The following is an 18,083-nucleotide window of genomic DNA, read 5'->3' as shown; positions in this document are numbered from 1 at the left end:
CTACACTTGTCTTCCTTGTTGTTCAAACACTTCACCAGAAAATATCTAGACCTTAGAGAGACCAATCATGCAAACCAAATTTCAACAAGTTCTACAGTAGTTCTTCATTAATAGGTGCAAAGTACATGATGCAAGAGCTTAAACATGATCTATTTGAGCAAACAATTGCCAAGTATCGAATTATTCAAGACCATACACCAATTACCACATGAAGCATTTTCTGTTTCCAACCAAATAGCAATAAGTGAAGCGATCAACTTTCGCCACTGAACATTAAAAGTAAAAGCGAAGAACACTAGTGTTCTTATGAAAAAGCGGAGCGTGTCTCTCTCCCACACAAGCATGGATTTATTCAGAGAATGAAAATAGTAAAACGAAAATAAAAGCACACAGACGCTCCAAGTAAAGTACATAAGATGTGACGGAATAAAAATATAGTTTCACTAGAGGTGACCTGATAAGTTGTCGATGAAGAAGGGGATGCCTTGGGCATCCCCAAGCTTAGATGCTTGAGTCTTCTTGAAATATGCAGGGATGAACCACGGGGGCATCCCCAAGCTTAGACTCTTCACTCTTCTTGATCATACTAGATTTAGATGTGCGCCTTGGCGCACGACCCCATAAAATTTACACCAATTTGCACTTTGTATAACGATAATAAAAAATTGGTGGGAAGATGACAACGGTTTTTAGGTATTACAAAACACATGCGGCACGACAAAGCATACCAATCTCAGTTTGCACAATCATGAAAATTTTGAGAAGGGAACAGGAGATGAAAAGAATTCCATTTCTATGGTAAAAAGAAGAAAATAAAAGGTAAACCTTTGGACAGACGTTATTCTACAATTATGCTTGTGAGTGTTTATCCACAAGAAGTGTCACAAGATGCTGCCTACCGACCAAGAATGCAGGGACCCAATACACCAAGACTCCAAGGCTTGCTCGTGGCCTGTTCATCAGAATTTGACTCCGTGAGACCCTGCGGTAAGATACAGGCACATAAAACTAAAATCAACAGCTTGCGTATATGTAATATGCAGTACTCTCATTCCAACACAGCCATGAGAGTCGTCAATGATGAGAAACAATCAACCAGGATAATGTGGGTAGCAAAATATTCTTTGTTTCCTCTCTTGGAATGAATCTGATCTGGCACACATCTGAACATAACTGTTTTTTCCAGAGAGTAAGGAAAAATACTAAAATCATATCTACTGCATCTAATAGCTAGGTTCAATTATGTAAGTTATTTGGTTCATGATAAGTCCAGATAAAACACCAAACTCAGATTGAGTTTGTGTTAAGAAAAATGAACAAAAAAGGAATAGGAAACACATATCTTTGTACTCGACTATATATTAAAACGAAAAAGAAAGAAAAGGCAAAGTTCAATATTTGCAAAGTTATGCCTTTTGGTTCTCCCAACACCATCTGAATTGTAGTAGCATTACTTGTTGATCTGGAAATAGCTTTTCAGATGCCATCAACTCCGTCAACAATGTGCTTTTCTTGTGCTGGAATCAAGCCAGACATATGCAGTGATTTAATACACCCTCCAAAACAACAAACGTGGCACTGTTATTCAACACATAATTTTTTTAACCAAAATAACTCAAAATATGGCTAATGTTATCTTTGTTATCCGAATCATGTGCACCAATTAGTCGTTCAGACTCTGTTCCCATACAGACCACGTGAGATAACACCAGCAGTGTCTGGATCGAATCTGCGATGGCAAGTGCGAGTATCGCAACCATCCATCCGGCCAACGGTTACGCCAACCTGCAGATTAGGCCATATCCCTCCACAATAGATTTGTGTGATATGTCCAACTACAACCCTGGATCTCTCTTTCAAGCTCATGTTAGTTTAGTATATGAATTTATTGGTAAATTTCTATTACTTCCTATGATTGTTTTGTAGAAACGGGGGATATTCTTGTTCAATTTCAAGTATGCCATTCGCTTGACAGTATCATTCGACTCTGAATACCATGGGGTTGATCTAATACATGAGACTGATACAATTGAATGACTGCTATTTGTTGTTCTTCTACTGTAGGGTTCTACCATTTCACAAATAATCATATACTTACTTAAATCTACGGAAATATGAAGTGAATTTATTGGTAATTTTCTATTACTTCCTATGATTGTTTTGTAGAAACGGGGGATATTCTTGTTCAATTTCAAGTATGCCATTCGCTTGACAGTATCATTCGACTCTGAATACCATGGGGTTGATCTAATACATGAGACTGATACAATTGAATGACTGCTATTTGTTGTTCTTCTACTGTAGGGTTCTACCATTTCACAAATAATCATATACTTACTTAAATCTACGGAAATATGAAATGACTTGCATTCTATCTACAATTCAGGATTACCATGGTGCTGTTTCCCTAGAGGGCGTGCTTGCTAAAAAAAATATTTGATTGAAACTGGGGGCATGCTTACTGTTGGATGAACATATAACCAGACATGGAAACATCCATACCTTTAGGTATGTGATACTATACCTCATTACAAAAAAATGTACTTCCTTATTTTTAAGGGTTAGTTTTTATTCCTTTAGTTTGCTGATATATTGCAAATTACAGAGATGCCTCAAGGTATTACTGTTTGGCACTTGAATGTGAAGCCTAACTACACCTTGATTTTTCATTTGTGTCCTATTGCATTGAGAATACAGTACTCCTGAATTCTGCCCCCTGGGATGTTCAAGGTTGAAGACAAATAAGGGCACCAATGTGTTTTTGGTTTGAACATAGATGCTATCATTTCATCGTATGTCTATACTGCAAGAGAAGCTGATGTTCAGTTTGCAAACTTACATGGGAAAACAATCTTCTCCAAGGTTAAGCACTTGAATAGTATCTCTTCAAACCTACAGCTTGACAAATGTAAGATTCTAATTAAATACTGCTGACCAAATGTTTTATCCAAGTACTGAGTTTTATCTGTAGTTAAAACTTAAAATACCACTACTTGATTATTCAGGTGATAACGACAATTCTAGCATCGATGAGAGAATCCGGCATGGCCGGTTCTTACTGTCTTCATGTTTAATATTGTTCTATGCAGGCTTGCAGACTGTTGAATAAGATTTAGTAAATGTTTACAAGTTTTCCAACTCAGGAACCATCTCATTTTGTATACCTTTGGTTATTCTTCCGCTCAAAATGGTTCAAGGTGACACTAATTCCTATCCACGCGCATTTATGCTGCAAGATTCTCATAGCATGAAATTTCTAAGTCTGCTGCTCCAGTGCATCCACAATACAGTTAAGTTATAATATGTTAAATTATTGTGAAAATAATATCGTCAACCTATGTTCTTCTCTCATGTTGGCTGTGTGTATTAATAATTAAAATATCGAGATACTATAATTATGTATACACAACAACTCCCAATTAATGTCCCACTGCAACGTGCCGGGTATCATCAAGTTCACATAGTAAATTCAGCTCTGGAAACACAACTAATCCACCATAGTAAATTCATCCTTGATTCCTCAATATTTATAAAACATACTTTTCGTTTGGGAATTGAACATTCTCAAAGGGAAAACACACATTTAGACAGAGAGAAAAGGTATACTCTGGAAAGTAGAGTCCCTGATCTAATTGCTCACCTTGTGAAGTAATCACACGTAGTATACTTCAGAAGCCAAACCAGTGGCTGCATCCGTTCGTAAAGTCAAATATTCAAGGAGGGACTGAACATATAAGTACATGTTGCTCTAATCCATCATCAGAAATATTGTAGTGGTACCTAAAATTATAACAAAGTAAAAAAGTGTAAATCTCTCTGTGATATTTACCTCCATAAAGAAGATAATTGTAATAGCTGCTCTGCTAGCTTCACTGGCTGAACAAACGATTGGGAAGGATAAGAATTATGCTCGTTATATATTTAAAATTATGCAAAGTTCACAGGCAAAACATAAGCATTTTCCATAATTCAAAATTTACCGGATTACACTTTCTAGGATGGACAACAGTACGTGATCCTCTCAGATTATAGTCTAACTTCCTGTTAAACAAACTAAGACATTCATCAGAACTATCAATAGAGGAATCCTTCATTTCTAGGCTTTCCCATTGTCCATTTTATGGATAATACATATATAAGAATGGTGTAGAGGTGTAGATAAACCAACATGGATAGAACATCAATATAACTATTTTTTTGAGGGAGAATATCAGTTAACTAAAGAACACCAAAGAGTTAAAGAAGCAACTGGAGGAAAGAAGTAGCATATGTATGTCATAGAAATGGTGAAAAAAAATACAAACCAAAGAGTCATATATGGCTGGCCAGTAGGACTGAAGTCAAGTTCAAGAAATTCACATGCCTGCCTAATAATCAGCACAATTTTCCCAGGCTCAGATCCTTCTAAATTTTAATAAGCAGTACCTCTTATCCATACTGATGAGGACATCCCTACCTCACTACTACCTCCGTCATTAACAAATAAAGATGAACCTGCTGTGAAGCTCAAGTCCAATGAAGTTCGGATTGGACCAATTACAAGAGCTCGTGCGAAGCTACTTAAACAACAGGTGAACTTGTTTCTAAACGGTACTTTGATTGATGAGAACTTTATACTTGTCTAAGTCCTATTACTTATGTATCATCGGGTATCAAGAGGAGACATGCATCGCACGAGGAGAGGAGCAGCTGGACGTCAAGAAGGCCGTGAAGCTGGACATGGAGCTGGACATGAAGATATCTCATGGACGCGCGAGGGAGGAGCGGGAGGAATGCGCGAGAGGAGAAGAAGAAGTCCAGGCCGGTCCGGAACCCGGTCCGACCGGCCCCCGGACCGGCCAGCCCGGTCCACGGCCCGGTCGACCGGTCGTAAACCGGCCACCAACCGGGGAGATTTATCGTACCGGGCGAGACCGGAAACTTCGCGGTTTCCGGTTTCCGACCGGTTGACCGGACCACCAACCGGACCGGCCGGTCCAGAACCCGGTCCGACCGGACCACAGACCGGACAGCCCGGTCCACAGCCCGGTCGACCGGATCCCAGACCGGACCAGTCCGAGTCTGTCTCGACCAGATCTATTGCGGGTCGGTTATTTTTGTATCTTTTCGACCAGAACTCGTCCCGGACACCTATATAAGTGCCCGGGACGCCCCCTAGTTGCTTTAGACCACGTTTAAGATAAACCCTAGTTCTTAGTTGTTTGCTCTGCAAAACTATTGAATTCCCTACACCATATTGCTTGGATATTGTGTAGATCCTGTTTAAGTCTTGTGTGATCTCGCTGTTCCATTGGGAATTAGACGGTTGCAACTTACCGCTTCGTGGTCGGCGGCTACGTGCGCAAGTGTGTGGAGTTGCGAATATCTTGCGGGGTTGAGAGCTGTTGCATCCGGCGACGGGGACCAATCGAGAGATCTCGTTGCGTCATACAAGTTATCATCCACTACATCGTCGTGTTTCTCCGCTGCCATCACCCCGTGATCATCATCACCACCGTTGCTTACTGAGAAGATCGGGCCACCCCTTATCATCTTGGTATCAGATTTCCAGTTTTCCTCGGTAAGCTATCCACAATCCACCCCATAGTTGAGTTGTGAGTGTTGTCCTATCCAGAAAAAGCCATAAAAAGTTAGGGTTAGGGTTTGCCATAGCCTTAGATTGCACTAATTTCGAGTTTTAGTTGCTTTTCGTAGTTGTTTTTGCGTACCTTTATCTTTCTTCTAGTAGAATTGTTAGAGTCAGTTTTTGTTTACTCCGAGTCCACATAGCATACAGTGTGTTTGTCCAAACCATAGCTACAGCCTTTCGATATACGTGACTAGGAACTTCCCCAGAAGAGACTAGTTTTACCGCTCGACAGGCTGCTCATTAGGGTTTTGGTGCTTTGCATATCTTGTTGGCCGTGTTATCAAGGAGTTGAGTCTTTAAAAAAAAAAATTGAAAAGAAGCAAAAAGAGCTACATAGCTGCGTGTGTTATACAAAAAGAAAAATACAAAAAAAAAGAAAAGTGTCGTGCTAGTTGAATCAAGTGAAAGGCCTAAGTTTTCTTTACTGCACCTGTAGTTGAGCAATCTTGTGCCTGTCTCGTTGAGCTTTGCTAGCGTCTCTCTTGTGCATTGCAACCTTGTCCACATATAGTTGCATTGCCTCATTATATCGCCTTGTGTGAGTATCATTGGTTGTCTACGGTCAGCGCTAGAGCTTGTTATTGGTGCAAATAGGTAGCCTACCTACAGCCCCACATATATCCTGCTTTGTCGTGTGATTATTCTTATACCCTTGATATTCGCTTCGCTACATCCGTGCACTAGTTGTTACTACAAGTGGTAAGCAACACTAATTTACTTTGGAACGGTGAGATTTCCTTTTCTTATCAGTTTTGAGTGAGTTGTGAGAGTACCACCATATATTTTTGATTTAGTGCACTAACCTACTAATCATGTCTGCTAGTGATACTAAGATTGTTAATCAGGAAAACAAGAATTCGGCGAGATATCATCACATGGAGGGAGTATGAAGCTCTTCGTAACGAGATGCGACGTGAATTCCGCACTACGGATGATGAGCTTAAGGGTACAGTTGACGAGATCAAACAGACGTTGGATGCTACTAATGTCACCGTCACTGGATTGGCGGATCAAATGACCGATATACAGCGCAATCTTGCCGATATGCGCCTCGCTATTGAGAATTTGACTGCACAACAACAACAACAAGACGATGATGAAGACCCTGAGCTTGAAGATGACGTACACAATGCTCGTGGTGCGCCTCGTGGTCATCGTCCGCGTGGTTGGGCTCCACTTGGCCGTAATGGTCGTGGGCAAGATGAAGAAGATGGGTTGGGTAAGCCCAAGTTTTCCATACCCAAGTTTGAAGGAGGAGCTGATGTTGAAGAATATCTCACTTGGGAGCTCAAGATTGAGAAGTTATGGAGTTTACATCCCAACTACTCCGAAGATAAGAAGATCAAGCTTGCTTCTTCTGAATTTGATGGTTATGCATTACGTTGGTGGGATTCTTTGATTCGTAACCGCGACGAAGATGGTGCACAACCTATCCGTACATGGCGTGCGATGAAGGAGGTTATGACTTCTCGTTTTGTGCCTACAAATTACATGCGGAATATATTTGATAAGCTAACATTATTAAGGCAAGGTGTGAAGACTGTTGATGAGTACTACATGGAGATGGAGATGCTTATGCAGCGTGGTCGTGTCCGTGAGTCTCTAGAGATGACAATGCAGCGTTTTCTCAATGGATTGAAGTATGACGTTAAAGGCATTGTTCGTCATTACACCTACACCGATATGAATCAATTGTTACATCATGCAAGAGAAGCTGAATCACAGTTGGCTGAAGAAGCAAAGGTTAAAGGACGTGCTACGGGAGCTGGGCGTTTTACACCCCGCGCGCCCTCTACGGCGCCGGCACCGTCGACGCGCTCCGTTCCTTACTCTACTCCGCCTAGTAAACCGGTCTCCAATGTATCTAATGCAAAGAAGTCCGAATCTGCGGCAAGTACGAGTGGTTCCGGTGTGTCTACAACGCGCAACCGCGATATGCTTTGCCATACATGTGGTGGCAAGGGTCACTTCAAGAGAGATTGTCCTAACCGCAAAGTCATGTTTATCAATGAGGACAATGAGTATGAGACTGGAGATGATGTTGATCCAAATGCTCCAGACGATGATACCTATGACACTGATGGTGAAGATGCATATCCTTCTGATGCTCGTACCATTGTTGTGTCGCAGCGTGCTCTTAATGTGTTGCCTAGTGCATCTACTCAGCGTTGCAATTTGTTCCAAACCAAAGCTTTGGTTGGTCCTGACAAGGCTTGCAAGGTCATTATTGATGGCGGGAGTTGCCGCAATTTAGCAAGCAAGGAGTTATGCACCAAGCTGAAGTTGAAGTACCTACCGCACCCGCATCCATATTATATTCAGTGGTTGAGCGACAATGGTGAGATGAAGGTAAACCATATGGTGCGTGTTGAGTTTGAGATTGGACCGTATAAGGATTGCATTGATTTTGATGTGGTTCCTATGACGGTTTGTCACCTTTTATTGGGGCGGCCTTGGCTCTATGACCGTTCTGTGCAACACAATGGCCGAGCCAATACATATCACTTGGAGTACAAGGGCAAGAAAATTAACTTACAGCCTATGTCACCACAACAGATTGTCAATGAGTCTCGTCAGAAGATTGAAGTGAATTTGAAGGATGCATCTATAGATAGGCGAGAGAATTGTAATGCCGTGAGTGATATAACGAAAAGTGAGAGAGTGAATTCCTTAGTCTCATTAGCCACCAAAGAAGACATGAGAGAATTTAGTGAGGATCCTACGGCCATGCCTCTTGTGCTTTTGTACAGGGGTACGGTTTTGGTTTCTAACGACATGACCCCTCTTCCTCTTGGTGTTTCTAGTGTTTTGCGAGAATTCGGCGACGTGTTTCCGGAGGAGGTACCCGCAGGACTACCACCATTGTGAGGTATTGAGCATCAAATTGACTTGATTCCCGGAGCATCGCTGCCCAATAGGGCGCCATATCGCACTAATCCCGAAGATACGAAAGAGATACAGAAGCAAGTACAAGCGCTACTCGACAAAGGTTATATCCGCATAAGCCTTAGTCCTTGTGCTGTTCCTGTTATTCTAGTTCCTAAGAAAGATGGTACTTGGCGTATGTGCGTAGATTGTAGAGCTATAAACAACATTACTATTCGATATCGTCATCCTATTCCCCGTTTAGAGGATATGCTAGATGAATTGAGTGGTGCTGCTTGTGTTCTCTAAAATTGATTTGCGTAGTGGTTATCATCAAATTAGGATGAAAGAAGGGGATGAGTGGAAAACCGCCTTTAAAACAAAATTTGGTTTATATGAGTGGTTAGTAATGCCTTTTGGGTTAACTAATGCACCTAGCACTTTCATGAGACTAATGAACCATGTTTTGCGTGAATTTATTGGCAAATTTGTGGTTGTATACTTTGATGACATATTAATCTACAGCCGCAATGAATCTGATCATACTATACATATTCGACATGTTTTGCAAGTGTTGCGTGATAATAAACTCTATGGTAATCTTGAGAAGTGCACATTTTGCAAAGATAAGGTCATATTTCTGGGTTATGTTGTCTCTAAGCATGGAGTAGAAGTAGATGTGTCTAAAATTGAAGCTATTCAAAATTGGCCTACTCCCATGAATGTGAGTCAAGTTAGAAGTTTTCATGGTCTAGCTGGGTTTTATCGCCGTTTTGTGCCCAATTTTTCTACTATTGCTGCACCTTTGAATGAATTGACTAAAAAGGGTGTTGTCTTTGAGTGGGGCGTTGCCCAAGATCATGCTTTTGATGAACTGAAACGATTGTTAACTTCTGCACCGTTGCTTGCACTTCCTGATTTCAATAAGCAATTTGAGATTGAATGTGATGCTAGTGGTATTGGAATTGGTGGTGTGTTGATGCAAGAGGGTCGCCCAATTGCATATTTTTCTGAGAAACTTTCATGGTGCTAAGTTGAACTATCCTATATATGATAAAGAATTGTATGCTTTAATTAGAGTTCTTGAGGTTTGGCAACATTATTTGTGGCCAAAAGAATTTATCATACATTCTGATCATGAAGCTTTAAAATACCTGAAAGCCCAATCTACTTTGCATAAGCGTCTAGCTAAGTGGGTTGAGTTCATTGAGTCTTTTCCATACATTATTAAACATAAGAAGGGAAAAGATAATATTGTTGCCGATGCTCTATCTAGGAAGAATATGCTATTAACTCAACTTGATGTTAAAATTCCTGGTTTAGAGATACTATGTGATTTGTATGCTACCGATCATGATTTTGCTGAACCATATCGCTTATGTGCTCTTGGTAAAGCATGGGAAAAATATCACATACATGATGGGTTCTTGTTTAGAGCTAACAAACTATGTGTTCCGGAATCGTCCGTGCGTTTGCTCTTATTGCGGGAATCACATGCTCGGAGGTTTGATGGGTCACTTTGGGCATGAGAAGACGCTACTCATGCTCGCCGATCATTTTTATTGGCCAAAGATGAGGCGGGACGTGGACAGGTATGTGAAGAGGTGCATTACTTGCAACAAGTCCAAGTCCAAGCTGAAGCCTCACGGTTTGTATACTCCGTTACCGGCACCTACTACACCTTGGGAAGATATTAGTATGGATTTTGTGTTGGGTTTGCCGCGTACTAAAAGGGGCCATGATTCTATATTTGTGGTAGTGGACAGATTTTCTAAGATGTCACACTTTATTGCCTGCCACAAAAGCGACGATGCGTCGCATATTGCTAACCTGTTTTTCGTGGAGATTGTTCGACTACATGGAGTCCCGAAGACTATTGTTTCGATCGTGATGTGAAGTTCATGAGCTACTTCGGAAGACACTTTGGAGAAAGCTCGGGGACAAAGCTACTGTTCGGTACTACTTGTCATCCCCAAACCGATGGTCAAACTGAGGTGGTGAATCGAACCTTGTCACAAGCCGTTGAGATCCATGATCAAGAAGAACTCGAAGGAGTGGGAAGAGTGTTTGCCGCATGTGGAGTTTGCTTACAACAGGGCGGTACATTCTACCACGGAGCTGTGTCCTTTTGAGGTGGTGTATGGTTTCAAACCCATTACTCCACTTGACTTGTTGCCTTTACCCATACACGAGAGAGTTAATATGGAGGCATCCAAGAGGGCAGATTTTGTGCGTAAGATCCATGTGAAGACTAAAGAGTTGATCGAGAAGAAAGGCAAGAACAATGCTGCAAGGATGAACAAGAAGCGCAAAGAGATGTTGTTCCAGCCTGGTGATATGGTCTGGGTACATTTTCGCAAGGATAGGTTCCCGAAGCTGCGGAAGTCTAAGTTGAAGCCTCGTGGTGTTGGTCCTTACAAAGTGCTTGCCAAGATCAATGATAATGCATACTCGATAGATCTTCCAGTTGATGAGTTTGGTGTCAGTAATTCTTTCAATGTTGCTGATTTGACACCATATGACGGAGAAGACCTTGGAGCGTCGGGGTCGACGCCTTTTGAAGGGGGGGAGATGATGAGGACATCCCTACCTCACTACTACCTCCGTCATTAACAAATAAAGATGAACCTGCTGTGAAGCTCAAGTCCAATGAAGTTCGGATTGGACCAATTACAAGAGCTCGTGCGAAGCTACTTAAACAACAGGTGAACTTGTTTCTAAACGGTACTTTGATTGATGAGAACTTTATACTGCCTAAGTCCTATTACTTATGTATCATCAGGTATCAAGAGGAGACATGCATCGCACGAGGAGAGGAGCAGCTGGACGTCAAGAAGGCCGTGAAGCTGGACATGGAGCTGGACATGAAGATATCTCATGGACGCGCGAGGGAGGAGCGGAGGAATGCGCGAGAGGAGAAGAAGAAGTCCAGGCCGGTCCAGAACCCGGTCCGACCGGCCCCGGACCGGCCAGCCCGGTCCTCGGCCCGGTCGACCGGTCGTAAACCGGCCACCAACCGGGGGAGATTTATCGTACGGGGCGAGACCGGAAACTTCGCGGTTTCCGGTTTCCGACCGGTTGACCGGACCACCAACCGGACCGGCCGGTCCGGAACCCGGTCCGACCGGACCACGAACCGGACAGCCCGGTCCACAGCCCGGTCGACCGGATCCCGGACCGGACCGGTCCGAGTCCTGTCTCGACCAGATCTATTCCGGGTCGGTTATTTTTGTATCTTTTCGACCAGAACTCGTCCCGGACACCTATATAAGTGCCCAGGACGCCCCCTAGTTGCTTTAGACCACGTTTAAGATAAACCCTAGTTCTTAGTTGTTTGCTCGCAAAACTATTGAATTCCCTACACCATATTGCTTGGATATTGTGTAGATCCTGTTTAAGTCTTGTGTGATCTGCTTGTTCCATTGGGAATTAGACGGTTGCAACTTACCGCTTCGTGGTCGGCGGCTACGTGCGCAAGTGTGTGGAGTTGCGAATATCTTGCAGGGTTGAGAGCTGTTGCATCTGGCGACAGGGACCAATCGAGAGATCTCGTTGCGTCATACAAGTTATCATCCACTACATCGTCGTGTTTCTCCGCTGCCATCACCCCGTGATCATCATCACCACCGTTGCTTACTGAGAAGATCGGGCCACCCCTTATCACATACATGCAGCTCCAGCCCCCATAAACTTAACCTAGGGTACCAATCACTATTCAGTGTAAAAAACTGAAATACAAACCGTTCACTTCCCTTTATAGTTCCTACACAATGCATAAAGCCCTCCACGCTCTAGGCTACGTTTATCTTGTTCTAAGCACATAATTTATGGGTTACCGCCTTGTTAGCTTTGTTGTTTGCATTAAATAGCAGCATCTCTCAAAATAACCTTGTTTTGTAAGATTAGTATTCAATAACCTTACATGATATATATAGAGTTTTATCAGATTCAATAAAACATACAACAAGTATATTTAGCCATAACACCTGACTGAACCAGTGAGTTTACGTAAAAGAATTAGCAGATAAAATAGTAACACATGTCAAAACTGCATTGAGTGAGATGTTATAACATGTGAATGAATGAAAAGGACAGGTACAGGAAAAAGATGCTTAGGTGTGACATCCTTAGTCAACTCCATAGGCTGACATGTCTTGCTATAAAATTAGAGGCTATCTTGATACATGTAACTGTTCAATAAAAGATAATGAAAGCTAAAAACAAAGCTGCAAAAAATAACAGATAACCATTGCTTACCTGCTGCTTTAGGGGAGGAGTGAACGTTGAGCCATGCCACAAACGCAGAGCCATAGAGGAAGGACCAAGCCATGGCTGTGCTCAAGCAGTAAGCTCGCTCCTTGCTAGAGTTATGAAAATCAATTTCATTCATAAGTAAGCCAGTAGTACTTTTCCTTCATCAGAAAACCATTCATCATTCAACTTGCTGATGTTCCTAAATAAAGAACCAAAATACATTAACATAGAACAAATACAAACTTACAACATTACTTTTGTATACCAAAATATCCAACTTTGCCATCCCCAACTATCAAGCAAGAAAAGTGTGTCCTGTGCCTTATGTGGAACTTCATAATGAAGGGGAAATTTGGTAAACGCAGAGTATGTAAAGCACATTAATTGACTGAATTTTTGACCTTGTGTTCAGATGCAAGCTGTATGGATTTAAAAAAAACTACGATTAGCACAAGATGCTTAGGACTGTTCCTGGGATGATACTTTGCAGGAACAACTATATGTTGTATCTAAAACTACATAACAAACTTTTGAATTACTAATCAGGCAGTAAGCTTGTAGCTAACATTTTGAGAAGTGGCACGTGTATTGCATAGTGCAATCCGATTTCCGTAAATGCAATCAGAAATATTATTAGGAATTATTGGCTGTTTGCTGAGATAGCGAACTAACCATCAATAGTGGTGAAGAAGAGCACCTGCTACTTCCATGAAATCAATAGTAATACAGATACCTTGGTCATATGTTTCTTCCCTTGAAATAAATAGCAATGCGGATACCTTGGTCATATGCTTCTTCCCTTGAAATTAATAGTAATAGTAGACTGCAATAATCGCTTGGTGGATGGTTCTCATGTTTACCTGCAAAGAGAAGGGTAAATAATCAAACCTTACCAATAAGATTTATCAAATGCAAAGCTAAACATATTGAGCCCTACATAAAAAAAAGGAAACACCATGGACCAATTAATACGTATGCAACATGGTGCTGTTAATCAGTCGCTGCCTTGAGAATGCACTATAATTTTAATGTATGCAAATAAGAACTTAAGCAACCTAGAAAATTCTGAGTTATGCTTTCATACGAACACAAATAGAAGAGCATAATACAGGAGATAGTATCACATATAAATATTCATTTTTGCACCATGATAATCTTCAATAAGCACATGCTAGGGAGGCAAGGATTTAAGAATCAATCGCCTGTGCCGTGTAGTATACCAGTTCATATACACTAGCTAAGAAGAGACCATATGCTTCAACAAGTTACCTAGGATAGTACGTTCCCACATGTTCAAGGTGTTTAAGGACTTGCTTTTGATCAGCACAACAAACCCAGCTAGTGCCATCACAACACAACTAATCACCACAGAACGAAACCAGGACCATTTGCATATAGAGAAGGCAAAGATTAAATAAGCTTTAGGTGCTTGCAGGTTAGATATAAGAAGCCATTTCTCTAGCCATTTCTTGGGCCATTTCTCCAGCCATCTTTGCAGAAAGATAAGAATAATTATTAAAAAAAGCAAAGGTACTAACCAAGTGCTTTGATGTACTAACGGGATAAAACATGAGCAGGAGAGATGGGAGTGAGAGAGACTAATGTGTATTCTGGAAACCTCATGCTCATGGCTGGTGTAATTCCTAGATTGATAATTTCCCCTGCAGCTAGTTTGCCTTTTCATGCCTTATAGTCATAAACTAAGAAGAATCTAGATAAACAAACTTTGTATATACGTGGAAAAAGAGAAACCAGTAGAACCAATTGCAAATCATAGCATTAGACCAATAACCAAAATCTCAGCTATTTCTGAAGTATATCAAAGGAGCTGATTAAACCTGTAAATTAAATGGCAATAAGCATCTAAAAGGGTTAAAAACATACAATCTTTACTCTTTACTATTAAATTGCAATAGGTGGTGCCTGGTGTCACAAACGGGTCAAAGAGTTTGTTCGGAAAGGTCTGGCTCAATCGTTTATAGATGGTCAGACATACATCCGGTTGTAAAACAACTCATGTACGCACAAGTTTCCGACTCCATTACGTGCAAGTTAAGAAAAAACAGCCCCTCACGATTGGAAGACATCCTTGACCTCCTGATCCTTGCGTACTTCCATAAAAAAGCAATCCAAATCGAGAAAAAAAAACCTCTAGCAATTGTAAAAAAACGGTAACCGCCTGATCCATGCGTACATTCGGTAAAAAAACGATATCGTAAATAAATTACCACGCAAGCCTGAACGCTCGGATCGAGTTTCCGACCAAGAGGGAAAAAACTGAACGCCGCAAGTCCTGCTTTTCAGCATAAAACGACGACATAATTGCTTTCCATATGTTCACTTAGTTTCCTTGTTTGGAAGATCTATTTGGATATGAGAAATTCTTTGACCAAAACTGGTTCTATCGCTTTATCAAATGGCGCACCAGTCGGGTGGATTGGTAATGCAATATTTATGCTTATAGATAATTCTGATGATCTGAGAGTGTAAGCGAATTGTGTACACTCAGTTAAGATGCTTACATATTTTGCACTTGATCCCGCAATACATGCATCACTACACTTTGTGCTACCAATCAGTATTTTGTAGCATCGATTTCATGGAATATAACTCTTGAGCAGCTACTCGCGGGCACTTAGCTAGTATACATATAATTCTTACGAGGACCTAGAAACATAACAGGATAAGAGCATCCTTGTTCAGGGATTCGAACACTTACCAACCAGAATCATTTGACTGCACCACTGTGAGTATAAGTATCCACCTTAGGTACTAAAGCAATAACCCTAAATTGGAATGACTCGCTTTGGCCTTTTGTCACTCCAGGGAGAGCTATCAATATCGATAGCATAAAATCTTGAGCATTTTTTTATTAGCCGCTAATCTGCAGAAGATAGAATCGAGTGTCATATACTGGCATCTAGCACCACAACTGAACCTCATGATGACAGAAGTACTACAGTTTTCAAGCCTTAAACTATGAGCTTATTGTGTCAATGGAACAGGCTGGCATTTTCTAAAGAATATTAAATCAAAGTTGCAGGCAATACAAATCTCAATAGAAACATTCTGATATTAATGAAAAGGCAATCAGGCCAAGCCATGACATCTCAATAGCAACATTCGGACCTGAAACATCAGAAAGCTACCATCTCCACCATGGACACTTATGAAACAGATCATGTAAAAGCTTATAATCAAATCCATGCATTTGATGTAAACTGAAGAAATATGTTTTAGTTTCTCTAGCTGACACACATGTTTGCAAAGGACAAAAAGGTACCACCCAATTGTCACACTTGACCATAAGACCAAATCACACTAGAGAGCAAACAATGAATAATATTTTAATTGGAGTAAAATGTACTCAAGCCATACCTACTGATGTTTCTTGGTTCATTTACGCCACCGGTAAGCACATAATTGATGTTTCTACACAAACCTACACAAAAACCAGAAATATTATTTAGAAATGACACCGACACCGCTTGCATCATCTATCTGATATATAGACACAAGAGATGAAGCCTTTTCACTTTAAATCTAAAATATGTGGCTTTTCTTATGACAACCTATTTAGTACAGCTGCACAACACCCAACAAACTAAAAATCAGGTACAGTTGGATAGAAGTACATGAAACAGAAGATCATATGAAATCTCTCTTCTTAACATGCTCGTACCTTAATTGCAAGATTGCAAATAGCTGGATGGAGCATAAACATTAGATACATAAATCTTAGCTAGATGGAACACACAGCCTGCACCATAACAACATAAAACATATTAGCACATGTAGACAATTCACCAAACACCTGGCAGGCAAAAACATCATGAAGCCAGAGAAAGCATACCCAAAGAAAACCAAATCAATCAAACTCCCGTATATGCTCAAGGCCACATCCCTTTGCAGATGTAAAGCAGATCAAGCACTAAAATCTGATGGGGAGGAGGTGGGAGAGGAAGAGGAGAAGCAAGGATCTACTGCCTGGGCCATTAAGGATGGACGTGCTAGGGAGGTCGCGGTTGCCATCGTTGTCTCCCTGGGATGGCCCTCTCCCCACAGCCAGGCCAGGCCGCAGGCGGGCGCTCACACGCGTGACGGGGTGTGGGGCGGACGGTCCGGCAGCGACTGCGCCGGTGATGGCCCGAGGTCAACGAAGGAGAGGGCTCGATGGCGGAGCTCCGGTGGCCGATCCCTGTATTCTCCTCCAGGAGAAAGAAACTGGGAGAGGACGAGGGGGCAGTGGTGGCTGTGGGGAACCACGGAGGCGGAGCGGCCCTGACGGATACTGGAGGAGAAGGGGAACCGGGATTGGAGGAGGAAGAGGCGTGGGGATTGGGGAGGACCAGAGGAGACGCGAGGCAAGGCGAGGCGATAGGGTGCGCGGCGGCTAGGGTTTCTCACAGCGGGATTCTTTTTTTATACCGCACGGTGAAAAATATGAACGACCCAGATCCGTTGCCATTTAAGATCCGATGGTCAAGAATCTCAAATCGCTGTGAGGCTCCCGTTGGGGGGCATCATATATACCCCTGGGATTATATCATCCTCCTCTCTTGATCCTTGAAAACTTCCTCCACACCAAACTCAAAAAAATCTCATTAGAGGGTTAGTGCATAATCAAAAATTCACATGTTCAGCAAGGACACAATCTTTCTTAACACTTCTGGACATTACCCAAAGCTACTGAAAGTTAATGGAACAAAGAAATCCACTCAACACAGTAAAAGAGGCAATGTGAAATAAAAGGCAGAATCTGTCAAAACAGAACAGTCCGTAAAGACGAATTTTTTAGAGGCACTTAACAGGCTCAGATGAAAAAGCTCAAAACTAATGAAAGTTGCGTACATATCTGAGGATCACGCACGTAAATTGGCAGATTTTTTGGTTCTTCTATAGAGAGATCTACGCAAATTCGTGACAGGTAGAAATCTGTTTCTGCGCAGCAATCCAAATCTAGTATCAACTTAACTATTAGAGACTTTACTTGGCACAACAATGCAATAAAGTAAAGATAAGGAGAGGTTGATACAGTAGTAACAACTTCCAAGACACAACAAAACAGTAGTAAAATAAAAACATGGGTTATCTCCCAAGAAGTGCTTTCTTTATAGCCATTAAGATGGGCTCAGTAATTTTAATGATGCTCACATGAAAAATAAGAGTTGAAGCAAAAGAGAGCATCAAGAAGCAAATTCAAAACACATTTAAGTCTAACCCACTTCCTATGAAAAGGAATCTTGTACACAAATAAATTCATGAAGGACAAAGTGACAAGCATAGGAAGATAAAACACGAGTAACTTCAAAATTCTCAACATAAAGAGGGGAAA

General features: G+C 41.5%; 1 long non-coding RNA gene across 2 annotated transcripts; it reads right to left on the bottom strand.

The window, feature by feature from the left end:
* Positions 1-15,397: 15,397 nt before the first annotated feature.
* LOC124698863 lies at positions 15,398-16,843 on the bottom strand. 2 transcript variants are annotated; one of them, XR_007001148.1, is made up of 4 exons: positions 16,602-16,843; positions 16,431-16,508; positions 16,127-16,190; positions 15,398-15,632 (listed from the first exon to the last, which is right to left on the bottom strand). It is a non-coding gene; the product is annotated as an uncharacterized LOC124698863 (long non-coding RNA). The 2 variants fall into 2 exon arrangements; XR_007001147.1 differs by lacking the exon at positions 15,398-15,632 and having other exon boundaries at positions 15,705-16,190; positions 16,602-16,840.
* Between the last annotated feature and the right edge of the window lie 1,240 nt (positions 16,844-18,083).

Source organism: Lolium rigidum, chromosome 3, assembly GCF_022539505.1.
Source record: "Lolium rigidum isolate FL_2022 chromosome 3, APGP_CSIRO_Lrig_0.1, whole genome shotgun sequence".
NCBI lineage: Eukaryota > Viridiplantae > Streptophyta > Magnoliopsida > Poales > Poaceae > Lolium > Lolium rigidum.
Note: the sequence above shows the minus strand (reverse complement) of the source record. Positions and strands in the feature narration are given on the sequence as shown.